Source organism: Propithecus coquereli, unplaced genomic scaffold (assembly GCF_000956105.1).
Source record: "Propithecus coquereli isolate 6110/MARCELLA unplaced genomic scaffold, Pcoq_1.0 Scaffold11, whole genome shotgun sequence".
NCBI lineage: Eukaryota > Metazoa > Chordata > Mammalia > Primates > Indriidae > Propithecus > Propithecus coquereli.
This window is the reverse complement of record NW_012134969.1, coordinates 4,925,789-4,941,872: the sequence shown is the minus strand read 5'-3', so window position 1 is coordinate 4,941,872 and position 16,084 is coordinate 4,925,789. Positions and strand designations below refer to the sequence as shown.

Below are 16,084 nucleotides of genomic sequence, written 5' to 3'. Positions count from 1 at the left end.
TTGGTACTGACCACTCAGATGGGTCCTCAGTAAGGACGGGCAAATGTAAAATTCAGTGTGAAAAATGGGTAAGAATGTTGGAACCCAGCAATCACCGTGAAACATGCCCACAGGACAGCATCCTTGAAGCTCCCTAAACAAATAGGAAAAGAGAATTAGAAACGATGGCAACCAAGAGCAGATATTCATGGAGAATTTACTGCGGTGCTAAGTGATATTCTAGACCCTGCAGCTAGAGAGAAATACACTTGGTAGAAAGACTTTGACTCTGCCTTTGAGGATGTTGTGGACTAATGAGGACACAGAAAGGTGAATGTGCTTTTATAGCACAGTGGGGAGGTTCTACAACACTGGGGGAAAGAAAACCATCTGAGAGCAGAGAGAGGTATCGATGTTTTTCAGGGCAACCAGGGACAGTTTCTCAAAGGACGTTCATCACTCAGGAATTTGAAAGGACAAGCTAGGATGACAAACAAGCAGTGCATGCATTGTACATGGCTCACTGAGCAGACAGTAGCGTTAAAAGTCAAACTGACCTGGGTTTGAACCATAGCTCTGACCGACTAGCAGGATGCATGCTCCTGAGATAATTACTTAGCCTGGTTGAGCCTCCATTTCTGAATCTGTAAAATGGGGAGAGTAATATCTAACTCATGGAATTATTATCAGGATAAAGCACTACAAGATATACAAAATGCTCACTCTCATACTCTTAGGCTTTCAATAAAAAATGACTTCTATTAGTTTTTACATTTTGCTTTTTGGTTCTCTTAAAACTGAATGATGGACCACATTTAAGAGAGGCAGTCCCAAAAGAGAGAGGACCAATGTGGTTTCTGCCTCCCACTCCCACAACTTTACATTAAAAAAAAAAAAGAAAGAAAAGAAAAGAAAAAGAAGAATGCAATGCAGCTCTTCAAGGTATTGCATTAGTGAAAGAAAAGAACATGCTGGTTTTCTCTTTGAGCCAGGCAGGCTTCAAGAGAAATCTGAAGCGTCATCCCCATGACACGAAGGCTGCCAGACAGCATCCTACTTCAGCGTGCCTGCTTGGTTCACGGACAGCCGCTTGCATAATCAATACTGCAGGGCACAGGGTAGCAGGCTGTGTTCCAGCCCTCTCCACACGTCAGGGCAGCATATTGATTCTCGGCACTGCTGCTGCTCTGCTAGGAAAAGTCAGGATCCCTGGTCCATGCTCCAGAGAAGCACATTTGGGGTGATGGGGTGGACACTTGGAAAATAAAGCTGCTGGGGACCCAGCAGTTCTCACAGTTAACTCACAAACTGGGGCCATGAGACAGCTGAGCTGGCACCCAAGGGTGGCCAAGAAATGGGCTCCCTGGTTTCAGAGGTGTCCAGGGAGTCAGAGTAACAAAGAGGAGGAGACTGCCCTGGATCCTGCAGCCTCGCTAGGCAATATTAATTCAGTACCACATACTGGTTGCCAGATTTAGCAAATAAAAATACAGGATGTCCAGTTAAATTTGAATTTTGTATAAGTGTTAACAGAAAAAAAAAAAAGCCCAAATTCTGCAAAATAATTTAAAGAGGTTTATTCTGAGCTGAATATGTGTGACCACCGACCCGGGGATTCATAAATCCAAGAAGTTTTGAGTAAGAGGTCCCAAGGTGGTCAGGTTATAGTTTGGTTTTATACATTTTAGGGAGACAGGAATTGCAGGCAAAATCAGAAATCATGGAAGGTATACATTGATTTGGCCTGAAAAGGTGGGACATCTCGAAGTAGGGGGGCTTACAGGTTATAGGTAGGTTCAAAGATTCTTTGACTTATAATTGGCTAAAGAAATAAAGCTTTGTCTAAAGGCTTGGAATCAGTACAGAGGAATGTTTTAAGATAAGGAAATCTGTTAATCATAGAGCAAGTCATAACATACTAACTCAAAGTGGTCTGTTAAGCAAATCAATGGCCTGTAGGCATGATTTAACCTTTGCCTTGCATGACCTTAGGTCTTGTTAATAATTTATTTTCTTTAGAGTAATATAGACACTTTTTAAAATTAAAAAAAAAAGAAATAATTTAGTATCGTATTGCCACAAAGGGTCGGTTTTGTCAGTCTTATGATCTCTGTTTTAACATTGATGCTGGTCAACTATTGCATCTGAACTCCAAAAGGGAGGGGGTATAGTGAGATGTGTCTGACCTCCCTTCTTTTCCTGGCTGGGAACTCAGTTTTAAGATCTTTCTGGGGCCCTTTGGCCAAGAAGGGGTCTGTTCAGTCAGTGGGGGGCTTAGAATTTTATTTTTAGTTCACAATATTTTAAAAATCTTCCTGAGCAGCTCAGCCAGTCTCTGAGCAAGGCTGTTCCTGGCTGGGAACTCAGTTTTAAGATCTTTCTGGGGCCCTTTGGCCAAGAAGGGGTCTGTTCAGTCAGTGGGGGGCTTAGAATTTTATTTTAATTTACATAAGCAATGAATTTTTTTAGTATAACTACATGCTAAATATTGTTTGAGATGGTTATACTAAAAGAGTGTACACTGTTTATGTGAAATTTAAATTTATCTGGGCGTCCTCTATTTATGTCCCAAATATTTCATGGGCATTTTTTTTTTTTTTTGAGACAAAATGTCACTCTGTTGCCCAGGCTAGAGTGCTGTGGCATCAGCCTAGCTCACAGCAACCTCAAACTCCTGGGCTCAAGCGATCCTCCTGCCTCAGCCTCCCAAGTAGCTGAGACTACCGGCATGCGCCACCATGCCCAGCTAATTTTTTCTATATATTTTTTAGTTATCCAGCTAATTTCTTTCTATTTTTTTGGTAGAGATGGGGTCTCGCTCTTGCTCAGGCTGGTCTCGAACTCCTGAGCTCAAACCATCCGCCCACCTCAGCCTCCCAGAGTGCTAGGATTACAGGCATGAGCCACCATACCTGGCCTTCATGGGACATTCTTATAGTGAAAACTTATTTGCTGTTTATCTGAAATCCAAATTTAACTGAGTCTCCTGCATTTTATATCGGACAAGGCTTCCATATGCACACACACACACATAAGGGAACAGACGTGGTTCTGTCTGCTCTAACCCTGCCATCCGAAGCGGAGAATTGCCCTCAGCAAAAGTCCAAGCTTCCCCAGCTGACATTCCAGCACCCCCACAATCTGCTCCACTCTTTGCTGCCTCTTTTCCTCCTGTCTCTCCACACAGCCACTCCATTCTGGCTTAGACAGTCCTCCTCCTGAGCCCTGAGCATGTCCAGAAATCCCTACCATCCCTCACCCTGGGATACAGACTTGTCGTGCTCTCCCTCCTCCTGTTGGGAGATCCAAATCTCAGCTGTGCTTTGAGACCAGCTCAAATCTTGCCTGATCCTCAAAATATTCTATAATTACCTCTTCCCAATGTAATTTTCCCCCAACTCCAATATCCCCAACATGACCCCTTCCTGCTCGCAGCCCAGGGAGTGTTTGCTTTCCCCTCACTCATTTGCCCTTGAGTCACCCTGCCACGTAATTTCCATTTGTTTCTTTGGCAAGCATAAATGGATGTCTGTAACGGTACAGTGCAAGAAATGACACGTTTCTTTCTTTTCCTGTTTCTGTTCCGAGCCCCTACCTGCCTGGCTGGTGGGCAGACTAGTCTCAGTCCTGGCGAGGGCTCCCTTCAGGGGACCACATAGGCCTTGCCTGGCTCCCGGGCTGGCGGCGTGTTTGAGCGTCCGGGGACTGGGTGGGACAGGGGCGGGGCAGGAGCAGATGCTGGCTCCAGTCCGTCTTCAGGTCTGAAAACTCAGCCCGGTACGTGCACATGATATCTCCCAAATTGCACGGTCAGTCTGGCAACACCTGCTTTGATGGGAGTGCACGCGAATGAATTAACAGGACCCAGCCTTTGAGAGGCAGCTCAAAAGCAGCGTCTTTGATGAAGCCTTTTCTGACTCCTTCAGAAAGAAGCCAAAGCCCTCGCAAGGACCTGCGGACCCCACCTGGCCCTCCTTCCACCCTTTGTTCTTGGCCGTGTCTCCCATCGCCTCCCCTTGCCTCACCCCGCCCCAGCCACGGGGGCCCCCTCGCCATCCCTCGAACATGCCACGCACCACGCGCGCGCTGCTGGCTGTGCCCTCTGCTGTCCACGCGGCTCACTCTCGCCCCCTGCAGGCCATTGTCCCTCAAACATGCCGCCCTCCTGGCTGTGCTCCCTCCGTCCTGTCCCCGTGGCTCACTCTCACCCCTTGCAGGTCGTTGTCCTAACATCACTTTTCATCCAGGTCTACCTTAACCGCCCAATTACAGATGCACTTCCGTACCAGTAACCTCTGTCCCTGTTTCCCGCTCTATTCTTCTGCTTTGCACATATCGTCATGGTATATGCACATTTCTTACTAACTTTTCTTATTTATTGTCTATTGCACCACCACCTCCACTGGAATATAAACTCCATACAGCAGGAATTTTAAAATCTGTTGTGTTTACCATGATAGTCTCTAAGTGCTGGAGACATAATAGGCAGTCAATAAATATTTGTTGAGTGAATAAATGATTTTTTCTTGCATATTTTCACTGAACATTATACCAAAATCTGTAACTCTGCCTAGTTTCTTTTCTGATGTCCACAAATGCGCTTCCCCAGGAGGCTGTGTTCTAGTGAATGAAGAACGAATGCCCAAGGGAATCAAGGCAAAAGAAGTATGTCATGCTCCTTAACGCATAAGAGGTGCTTGGTAAATACTTGCAGATTTAATGGAAAAGGGAAATTTTGGCCTGGCACAGTGGCTCACACCTGTAAATCCCAACATTTTGGGAGGCCAAGGTGGGAGGATCGCTTGAGCTCAGGAGTTGAAGACCAGCCTGAGCATCAGTGAGACACTGTCTCTACAAAAAATAGAAAAATTAGCTGGGCATGGTGGTGCACTCCTGTAGTCCCAGCTACTTGGGAGGCTGAGGCAAGAGGATCCTTGAGCCCAGGAATTCAAGGCTGCAGTGAGCTATGATTGCACCACTGCACTCCAGCCTGGGCAATAGAGTGAGACCCCCTCTCTAAAATATAAAAGACAAAAAAAAAGGGAAAATGTTAAAACATACATGCACACAGCCCCTAACCTTATAGAGGATCAGCTAGGTAATTCTGGAAGGAACCAGTGCTGACCTTTATGGAGGATGAAGGTGCTAAGGGCAATAGCTATGTCTCCAGCAGGGGTGGGACCACGTGTTGAACTGTCTGCACCCTCCCTTCCCTCCACCCTCCCATCCCCTTGGCCCAGTGTGTACAACACAAATTCCGACTAGAGCTGTTGGGTGCGGCCTAGGCCATGGAACAGAGTGGAGTTAACTGGCCCCCTTGGGGATTCGACCCAGGCTTTGGCCTCATTAGCTGCAACCAGCCAGTCACACACAGACTCCACACCAACAGAGAGATCACAGGATGGCTGGGCCAGGCACATGAATAAACCAACACACTAGCAAATAATGAAATATTTACACGAGGTGGAGGGTTTAGTAGCAAGTCTTCGTGAGGAGGGCATTGAGTGGGAGGGGAAGAGCATCGGCATTCTTTCCTCCACACGAGGGAAGGTGACGCCACCTGTGTGTGCTTTTAAGGTAGGTATTAAGTCTCCTCAGTCTGAAAGCCTGGGCGATTTATGACTCGAGGTGTTGCTACTATTGCTGTTGTTCTTTCGACCATTCAAGGGAATTTCTTTTCTGTTTTAAAGAAAACTATTTGCAAATATCTTGGATGCAAGAAGGCTTAATTTTCTATCAATTAAGCCTTCTGTCAATTAAGTAGAAAGGCCCATAACACCATTGTTTTTTTCTTTAAGACAGAGTCCTTGCTCTGTCACCCAGGCTGGAATGCAGTGGTGTAATCTTAGCTCACTGCAGCCTTGAACTCCTGGGCTCAAGCCATCCTCTTGCCTCAGCCTCCTGGGTAGCTGGGACTGTAGGCGTGTGCCACCATGCCTGGCTATTTTTTTTTTTTTAAGAGATGTGGTCTCACTGTGTTGCTCAGGCTGGTCCTGAACTCTTCAGGTCTCCTCAAGCAATCCTCCTGCCTCCACCTCCCAAAGTGCTGAGATTATAGGTATGAGCCACCTATTACACCATTTCTTAAAGTCAATTAACCAACCCTTCCTCAAAACCCAGCTTTCAGGAAACTTGTACCTTCCAGAAGTAGCTGTACAGCCAGGGGTCATTTAGCAAATAGAGGGGGGAGTCTTTGAACTGATTCACAGAGAAGGGCCACGCTTTTCACCACCCCTCTTTTGTCTAAAAAGCACGCCACGGGGAGGAGCGGAGTATGACTCCTGGAGGTGGATTTCTCAGCCCCAGGCTCCCATACAGAGCCTGAGGCAAGGGTTACAGCATAGCTACTTTATTTGGAAGGTGAAACCCCGGAGAGGTGAGGGTGAAGAAAAAAAGAGGAAGGAAGGCAGGAACAACGAAGGTCAAGGAGATGCAATGGTGCTGCCCTGGACACTGCTTCTTGGTGAGTGACCAGAGACACAGGCCTCTCTGTGAGTGTGTCCCCTCAGCCCATGGGACTTCTGCAGAAAGTTTGCCAGGATAAACTGTACTTTGGTGCAGAGGGAATGGATCATTCACCTCCAGCTACCTGGGTCCAGGTTCACTCCCATGGAGGTAGCACCCTGTATTTCTGGGTGTCATCTGGTCCCTCAGGAGCCACTCGTGACTGTGGCATTTTACCCAAACCCTGGAGTGGGAAGGGCCAGCTGGAGTGAACGTGTTCTGAGGTGGGCTGTGGGTCGCACAGGCTCAGGGCCTCAGTTTGGATTCCAGGGAGTCCCAGAACTTGGCAAAGGTAGTGATGCTCTTGGTGGGTGTTGGGGTGGCAGGGTGGGCAGCACCTGCAGAAATGAGGTGGCCTTCAACACTCGTGTCCAACACAATGGGGGTCTCAAAGAGTTTTTCCTACTTCCGAACCTCATACAAAATTGCTTCACAGACCAACTTTTGAAAGCCACTGGCCATGCCTTTTGGCTAAGTGAATCCAAAGCAGGCAGAGATCTTGCGGAGTGGTTCTGCTGACTGCCCACTGGCCCTCCGAGCCCACGACCCAGTGCTTTGCTTTTTAAATACCACGTTCCCACACTCCTCTTGCTTTGGATTGGAGGGCACCTTTTCCCCACCCAGCCTCTTCCTCAGCAGAGGACTGAAGTTCTCCAGGGTTACACCTGGGGCCTTAGGCTTCAAGATTGTGACCTTGAGTGATGCAGAAGCCTCAGGAAAGGTGGCTCAACCTTTCAAGGTGGCAGTTGCAATGATGTTGCCCCCAGTGGGAAGTGGATCTGATATGGGAGGAGAGCGGGGAGAACACAGCTTGGGTGGTGGTGGCCCATCCAGGTTTATAGTCTGTCTTTCCTTGTCACACACAGTTTTTATTCCTTGAGGCTTGAGTGCCACACTTGTTACTTGCAGAGACTGGCATTAGAAATCAGGCCCATGGCGTGGCACGGCATCTCTGTGAAGGGCTAGTGAGATGCTTCATTGGCATATGAAGACACTGTTATCTACAGCTTCCACAAAACATTAAAGAGGAGACAGAGGAGGGGGTTTGGGGTCCATTCAGCAATTTCTTTCAAAAAGGTGATATTTTCCCACGTAGAATATGAACTTTTCCACAGACCATTCATTGCTTTGCACATGAGCACATCTAAGGGTGCTTGTGTGTGTGCACATGTGTATTAGGAGTCGTGATAACAAAAAATAAGGCAGGAATAAAATGTGAAAAGATTCTTTGCATCCTCCCCACCCACTCCCACAACAGCACAAAGCAAATCAATGCACTTGGCCATTTCAGAGGCAGCAGATGAATAGAAATCTCCCTGCCGTTGCCCTGTGCTCAGAAGAGACAGAAACCCCTCCTGCCCTTTAACTGTTCTGCTTACAAGATCCATTGTAATGCTGTTTTTTTTTCAGGAAGAATTCAAAATTAATTTGATTTTGCTGCATCTTGTCCTATTTTTATGTAAGTGCTAACTGTTCATTCAAAAATAAAAATAAAAGATCATACAAGATGCATGCAGCTGCCTTTTATATTGAAGGATGAAAAACTGGTTATGAAGGAGGTTAATGTTGTTATTCCAGAGAGATAACCCTGGTTGCTATGGTGAGGAGTCTTCTGTCAATCATCCCGATGAAGTTGGCTCCTCTTATGAGAACGGCCTCTATTAGAGCTGCAGTTGGCATATATTTGCCACTGAGCCTTGACTCAAATGTTTAATGTAGTGGACAGGTCTGTGTTTTATCAACTGGAATATCGTAGACTTCTAGAAAACGCAACTGAGGAAAACTGCATGCTCTCAGAATGGCCAATCTGACCATCGGGTTAGGTATTCTTCAATCTCTGAAAAACAATGGAAGGATTTGGCAAGAATCGAGCTAACCATGACCAGCAGAAGAGAAGCTCCTAAGAAGACGTTAAAATATGTAGTGTGATTTGGTTTGTAAAAGGGAAGTTCCTTTTGATGGATTTAAGTTAATTGATTGATTTTTTTTAAAAAATTCAATGATTTTGATCTGTGGCATTCACAGCTTAATGATCTGCTATTCCTGCTGAAATTTATTCAGGCAATAATCCACAAGAAATTGGTTGTTTTCTGCAGTTTATGACTTGTTATTTAACATTTAACAGAATGGCTATTTATTTTGGAAACAACCAATTCTGAGAGGTTTATTGCTATTGTAAACCATAATCAACTGCTTGTATCATTACTAGTTTTGCAAGAGATAAAATGGGCAGCTGCAAGGCGAAAATTGTTGAGTAGCTTTAAACATTTGCATTCACAATTGTACCGGGGAGTTACTTCACCTTGAAGTTCCCCGGCGTTTACAGCAACTGTGCACGTGCCTTCAGTATGAAATTTTTGGTGTTCTGGTGAAAATCGGATCCAAATAAGATAACACTCCCAAGGTCTCTGTAATTTTTTTTTTTTCAATTACTTACATGGAAAACGAAGATAAGATTTGGATGAGCTAGGACAATGCTGTAGATTACATTTTGTTTATCCCAGTATCTTAGCAGGAATTAAGTTTCGCTACTTTTGTAGAAACCCAAGTGTTTGAGTAATTTATTCCACCGAACCCTCAGAGAGCTCCTTCTGTCACCAGGGTTTCTGCTTTAGTGCTTGCTGCGTGGCTGTAAGATTCACTGCCGTGGGCTGAGGCGGAGAACGTGATTAGACCTCTGAGAGGCAGCTTGGCCTGAGACCGTGGGAGCGTGTGCCCCATGGACGGTGATTTATAAAGGACATGACGTGCGTCAAAGACACACAGATTCTCTTGGGCAAGTTTGATCTAAGATGTTTGGGATTTCCGGTGGGAACCATAGAGTTCTCGAGCTGACGGGGGTGTGGAGGGGCAGGAGTGAGGTTCATGGGCCCCAGTGGACGAGTATTCTGGGTCCTGGGGCAGTGAAACCAACCTGGCCAGAGTGAGCAAATCATTGCATCCTTCTGAGCCGCGATTCCCATTTCTAAGAACGGAGATCATCATCACACCACCTCTCCTGCTATGAAAAGGTTATGCTGAGAAACAAAAAGAGTGGGATAAAACAGCAAAAACTAGATTATGAAAGGATTAAGATAAAGTGCAATGTTTTAACTATAAACATCTTTGCTATTCTGCATGTCTACTAGTAGATTAAATCAGTTAAAACAACTACGAAGATTTTGTTTCCATACATTTGGTATTTGAAAGTTTGTTTTGCAAGCATTGCAACACGATGTCCTGAAATAGAAGTTTTCCCAGGCAGGACCCCATATGTGGTGTGGGCTATCTGGGGGAGACGCTTTTGTATCTCGGGCCTGGGGAAGGAGGATCCAGTTCGGGGTGTGCAGCCTTCTCCCCTGCTCTGTCGAGGACATGGCGGCGGTTGGGTGGAGGGGCCACACTCCTTATTATCACTTCCTGCACTGCAGACCACAGTCCCCGGAGCACAGAAGATTTAAGGGTCACCAAGAGCCGAAGTGCAACAGACAAGGGAGAAGCGAGAAACAGACAGAAACAGATGCACAAAAAGATGAGGACAAATACACAGAAAGAGAGAGGGAAATCGAGAGATCGAGAGATCTGGTGTGAGGCAGAAATAGCCAGTTACCAAGAGAGATGGAAAAATTACACAAAGAAATACAGGAGGGGGAAAGAGAGAGAGAAGAGAGGAGACCTCAGAATATTAGCAAATACTTATATCACACATACTAGGAGAGAGAGGAAATAGAAGAGGTGGTGAGATGCAGGGAAAAAGAGTCACAGGGAGAGAGGGAGGAAGGTGTGAAAATATTGAGATGAAGGGTGAAGGGTGGGGGATAGGAGGAAAGGGAAGAGCAGACAAGAAGGGCAGCTCCCTGAGTCTGTGTGTGTGTGTGTGTGTGTGTGTGAGAGAGAGAGAGAGAGAGAGAGGAGAATGAAGGCAGCTCTTCCTGTCCTCCCAGGGAGCTGACAGAGGCCCTCATTAGTAGCTGCATGACTTGAACAGAAGAGAGGAGAGAAGGCAATAGAAAGAAACCTGGAGAGCGTCCCTGTTTTGCATGGATTTCCTGCAAAGGGCAAACTCATTTGCAAAGATGACAAACCTGGAATTAAAAAAAAATCCCTCCAACCCCCCCATGGCTTAAACCAAGAAGCATAAAAAGGTCCAGGAAGGCTGGCAGTGCCCTCTTGCTAGGAGCACGTAGTGGGGACCTGGCCCAGTTGCCCTGTGGGCAGAGGGCAGAGGGCTAGGCTGGGCTGTGAGGACACAGACACCCACCCCAGGCCCAGAGCCTTCCAGTCCCCATAGGAGAGGGGAGCAACAGCCACGACGTGGATGTCGAGTGCCCCTCCTCTATCACCATATAAAATTCTAGTGCAAAAATAACAGTAATTGCTACCTTGTCCCTAGCATTTATTATATTCCAAAAACAGCACTGAGTGTTTTTTGTGCGTTATCTCATTTGGTCCTCACACAACGCAGCGAGGTGGCTGCTCCCATTTCACAGAGGAGGACCACGTCCGTCAGAACATATTCCACATACTCTGATATGGGTAACAACAATATTTAAGAAATTTTAAAAGAAAAAAATTTCCATAACTCCACACATCTTTACACATGTAATCAATGTTTTAGATCATTCTAATTAATAAGCTCACACTCTGTATTTCCATTTTTTCATATACATGGCATCACTGACCTCATTATTATCATTCTTATAGCATCTCCCCCTTCCCTTGAATCCAAAGGACGACGTTCAGCTTGGAAATTACCTGACTGCTCTACATTAGGTCCCTTGGGATCTGTGTTAGATCCATGTCGACCCAGCGAATGCTTGCTGAGTACTTTGATGTGCCAAGTGCTGTGCTAGGTCCTGGGGTGAGTCCGAAGCCCCTGCTCAGCCTAGTGTGAGAGACAGAGAAAGCAAACACTCATTTGCATTTGCACTCATTTGCATATATGCTCATTTGCATACCCGAGACAGCATCTGCACTGGCCCAGAATGCAGAGCCTGGTCCAGGTCCGAAGATAATGAGAACAATGGTGAGGACTTGATTCAAGGTTGCCTTTATTTTTGTTTCCCTATGAAGCAGCCAACAATCAGCAGTACCTGGAACACAGACAAAGATGCAGGAGGGTGAACGGGGCTCCCCATGCCTCCACTCTTCCTCATAGGCACACCCAGAGTTTTGTGGTCCCAACAGCTGGTGTGGATTTGAGGCCACCAGAATGGGGGAGGGTGGAACTGCTTCCTCACTGCCTTCGTACTCCCAACCTCATCAGCCACCAAAAAGGATGGATGTGACCCAAAAGGCAGTAATCCTGCCACTCAGCCTGGAATTTGAAGGTTCTAGGCCAGTGCTGTCCAATGGAAATTCTTGCCGTGACAGAAATGTTCTATATCTGCACTGCACACAATGGTAGCCACTAGGCGCATATGGCTGCTGAGAGCTCCTTACGTAGCCAGTGTGCCATAGAAAACGAATTTTTAATTGTATTTAATTTTAACTAATTTAAATTTGTATTTAAACAGCCTTATGTGACTATTGGCCGCCATATTGGACAGCACAATTCTAGGCTGCAGATTCCAGGTGGGTCAGTAGTAAGACAGTCTCTCCTTATCCAGGCCTGTGCTGTGTCAGGCCCATGAGTTTTCTATCCATGCCCCTTAGGGACAGACTCTGTGGGCAGGCCTGGCTGGTGTCCTGACATCTGTATGCATCCTCAGTTTTCACAGCAGTTTGCCTTTCCTATGCCCTGTGTGTAGGTGGATGGAGGGTAGGGGGGAGGAAGAGAAGAACAGCTGCTTGCACCAGGCAGGTTCCTTCTTGCAACTGGAGCCAACTCAGGCTGACTGAAGCAGAAAATGCACTCATTACAAGGATATGGACAGGCTCACAGATTCACTGAGAGAGCAGAGGAATTAGGTTCGGGTTCCTACAGCCAGGACAGAGCTTAGGTTGAGTGAGGAGTCATAGTATACACTCCTGATATTGTTGGCACCCATCACTGGGTGCTACGAGTCACTGTGGCTGCAAGTGCTGCCCTAAAAATGTCATCCTTCTGCAGCCACTGCCAGCACCCTGTGGTCATTATAACTCTGGGGCAGTGTGTCTGGTTGAAGCTACCTGGGCCATCTGCCCACCCACTAGCTGCAAGGAAGGCTGGGGAAGCAAGTAGCTGCCACTTTCAGCCTCTGCAGTAGGAGGCAGGATCTGCCTTAGCTCAGAAAATTCCACAGAGCCAGGAAGGGGGCTCAGATGCTTGGTGATACTAAGAATGAATATTCATTCATGACTACCATGTAATACTCATTCAAATCTCCACTGAGGCAAGCAAGATCTGCAGTTCCTCTAGATTCAGTAACGCCTACTGTGAATCCAGCCAGGCTAACAGAAAACTGTGTAGGCAAATCCCATTGCGTTGGCCACCCTAGAACTGCATTCCCCAAAGGGCACCTTGGTAAGATGCCATAGGTGGACAGAAAGGATTTATATGACACAGACCCATAAAACATATTATGTCACCCTGAGGACATTGTTCATGACCTTTCATAGGGTCCTTTTTATGAGAAACTATGAGAGGGGTTTGTCTTAGGCCTCAGTAACTGGCAAACTGTGCGTCTCCCCTGACACCTGTGAACAGCGTGAATCAAAGAACTGACAGACACCGTCTTTGGGTTGGCTGCCAGAAAACGTAGGGCCAAAGCCATACCCACTTGATGTCCAAGAAGACCCCAGAGTATGTATTTTACACATAATAACCCTATTTTCGTCATCAACTTTAAAGTTAGTGATTTATTTAAAATTTTAATTATATGTTTGTAATCCACCTTAACTCCTTTTTGGAAAGAGTCAAAATAAAAACCATAAAAAGATCAGCCCATAATTATGCCAAGAGTCATTTCAATGTGCTGAATGCACAAAGAAGGGCCAGGGGGCTCTGCCTGGGGGTGAGGGACAGGGAGGCAGCGTCACAGGAAACTCCTAGAGGGGGCCCGTTTGGAGGATGAAGAGGTAGATGCTCATTCATGAACAGGATCAGGCAAGGAAGACCCTGCTGGCAGCATGGGCAAAACAAATATTTTATTTTGATTTTCAGCCCTTTTTTCCTAAACATTCACTGCTGAGGTTTGAAGGTGAGTTTTTAACACTCGGGCTCCACGATGCTTTTCTCTGACTCATATTTTTGCCTTCCACGTTTTTCTAATTTTCAGGGGAGCCCAGAGCAGAGTGGGAAAGGACTCTGGGGCTAAATTAAGAGGCTCTCTGCTGGCCCTGCTTCCATCCCATCTGCCCCATTTGGCTCCCATCCTGTTGACAGGTGGGCCTGGCACAGCGGCTCATGCCTTTCAGTTAATTGTGTGCGGCTCTGAAAAGGCCTGTTCACTCACTTCAGAAAGAAACACCCAAATAAATCCACCCCCTTTGGTGGAATTAGCAGCCAAAGTAGCTTTCTAGAGAGCAAATGGTGCCAGACCAATTTAATTTCCTTGTCTGATAGAATGAAAGAGCACACAGATAAGGAAACAAGCGATAGATGCAATCTCCTGGGCTGCGCGGGAGTGCCGATGCTGCCCCATGAGAGGTGCTCATCGGCTGAGCAAAGTGGCAGGGTCATGGTGGAGTGAAATACGGAAGGTGGTCAAGTGGCATTCGGTGGTCTATGAGCCAAGAATAGAGGCAGAATGTTTCAAAGATCCTACTAAGACCAAAGGGCTCCTTTATTTGACAATTTGGTGAGCTTCCTGATAGGCTTCAAGCAGGGTGCAGAGAAATCTCTCATGTGAGGGTGGTGTGGCTGCAGGGGCCCCTGGGTGACAGGGAGTTCTCCTTGGCTACAGAGCAACAGCTCCTCTTCCCTGGGCCTGGTACTTTCCATGGGAGGCAGTAACTTGTGTTTCAAAGAGCCTGGCTTTACGTGTCTTAGGAGTCAGACAGACATTCGGGTTTGGATGCCATTTCTGATCCTTCTTCTTAACTGGGTGAGCTCAAATCAGTCACTTATCCTCTCTAGATCTCGGTTTCTTTGTCTGAGCAATGGACATAATAATCTATTCACCTTGTTATATACTGAGCAATAGTGGTTAAAATGAATGTAAAATGCACAGTGCCTGGTACTTAGTAGACACTTAATAAATGTTATTTCTTGTCCCCCCTAACCCTCTTGTCCCAGTGCTCCCCAAATGGTTTGTGCCCAATGAACCAGCACTGGTTACAAGAGCCCAGATATGCCATCATCACAAGGGCTCTGTGATGAAACAAATCTCTCAGCTGCCCAGAGCCCCAGGACAGGAGCTGTGTACCATGAGACACAATCAAATAAAAAGTAAAGCACTCAGGAGTGTAGTCACAAATGGATATAACCAGCTGGACTTTGTATTACTCAGGGTTCTCCAGGGAAACAGCATCAGTAGGATGTATATACATGGAGAGAAAGAGATTTATTTTAAGGAATTGGCTAATGAGATTATAGGTGCTGGCAAGTCCAAAATCTGCCAGGTGGGCCGGCAGGCTGAAGACCCAGAAAAGAGCCCATATTGCCATGGAAGTCTGCAGGCCATCTGCTGGCAGAATTCCCTCTTGCGTGGAGGAAGGAGGTCAGTCTTTGTTCTGCTAAGGTCTTCAACTGATTGGATAAGGTCCACCCACATTACGGAGGGCAATGTGCTTTACTTAGAGTCCTCCAATCTGAGTGTTAATATCACCCGAAAAACATCCCTACAGAGACACCCAGAGTAATGTTTGACCAAACCTCTGTACACTGTGGTCCAGCCAAGCTGACACATAAATTAATCGTCACAGACCTCACACCGCACCCACGTGCACAGGGGAGCCTTGTTTCAGTCCCTGCCTCTTGCCCCACTGGGTTAGGGGTTTCTCATCTGTGCTCCCATGGCACACAGGGCCTTTTTAGAGGCCAGGGTCATGACTTACCCAGCTGGGTATCCTAGCAACTGTCATAGAGCCAGGCATATAGTAAGTGCTTAGTAAATATATTCGTTGAATGTGCAAGAACGAAGAGATCATAGGTGCTTAGTGGTTCAGTTGTTATCCCCTGTGTCACCTTCTTAAACTAGGAGGATGCAGGAGTCCTTCATCTGTCCCCCTCCATCTGGACTTCTTGGCTCCACCCAGGAGTATACATGGCAGCGTGGAGGTTGACCACAGGCTTCCCATTTACTAGCTGTGTGATCAAGGCAGCTTACTTCACCTCTCTGGCACACAGCTAGCACTCAATAAACAACAGCTCTCATTCAGTAAAACCGGGATTAGCCAGAAAAATGCCTGCAGGAAGAGTTGACTAGACAGAGCTTGCATTTGACACACCCCCAGGAAAGTCTTGGGCATCTCTGGTCCAGGTTTAGGAGAAAACAGACATGACAATGTTGAGAAGTACAATCAAGCCACTGTTACTTGAGTCTCTGCTAAGTGATAGATACATTTGATTTCATCATTTAATGATCATAATTTACAAGGTAGGGAGAGATTTCTTAGACTTTTTTGTGCCATGAGCCTATGGACCCCTTTTTAATTAATGTTTTCATTTTTATCTTATTTTATTTTATTTTTAGAGATGAGGTCTTGCTCTTGCTCAGGCTGGTCTCGAACTTCTGACCTCAAGCAATCCTCCTGCCTC

At 46.4% G+C, this 16,084-nt stretch overlaps 1 protein-coding gene across 1 annotated transcript in view; it reads right to left on the bottom strand.

The window, feature by feature from the left end:
• DNAJC15 (DnaJ (Hsp40) homolog, subfamily C, member 15) overlaps nt 1-16,084 on the bottom strand; it is a 161,906-nt gene that overhangs the window by 725 nt on the left and 145,097 nt on the right. The gene's annotated exons all lie outside the window — the stretch shown is intronic.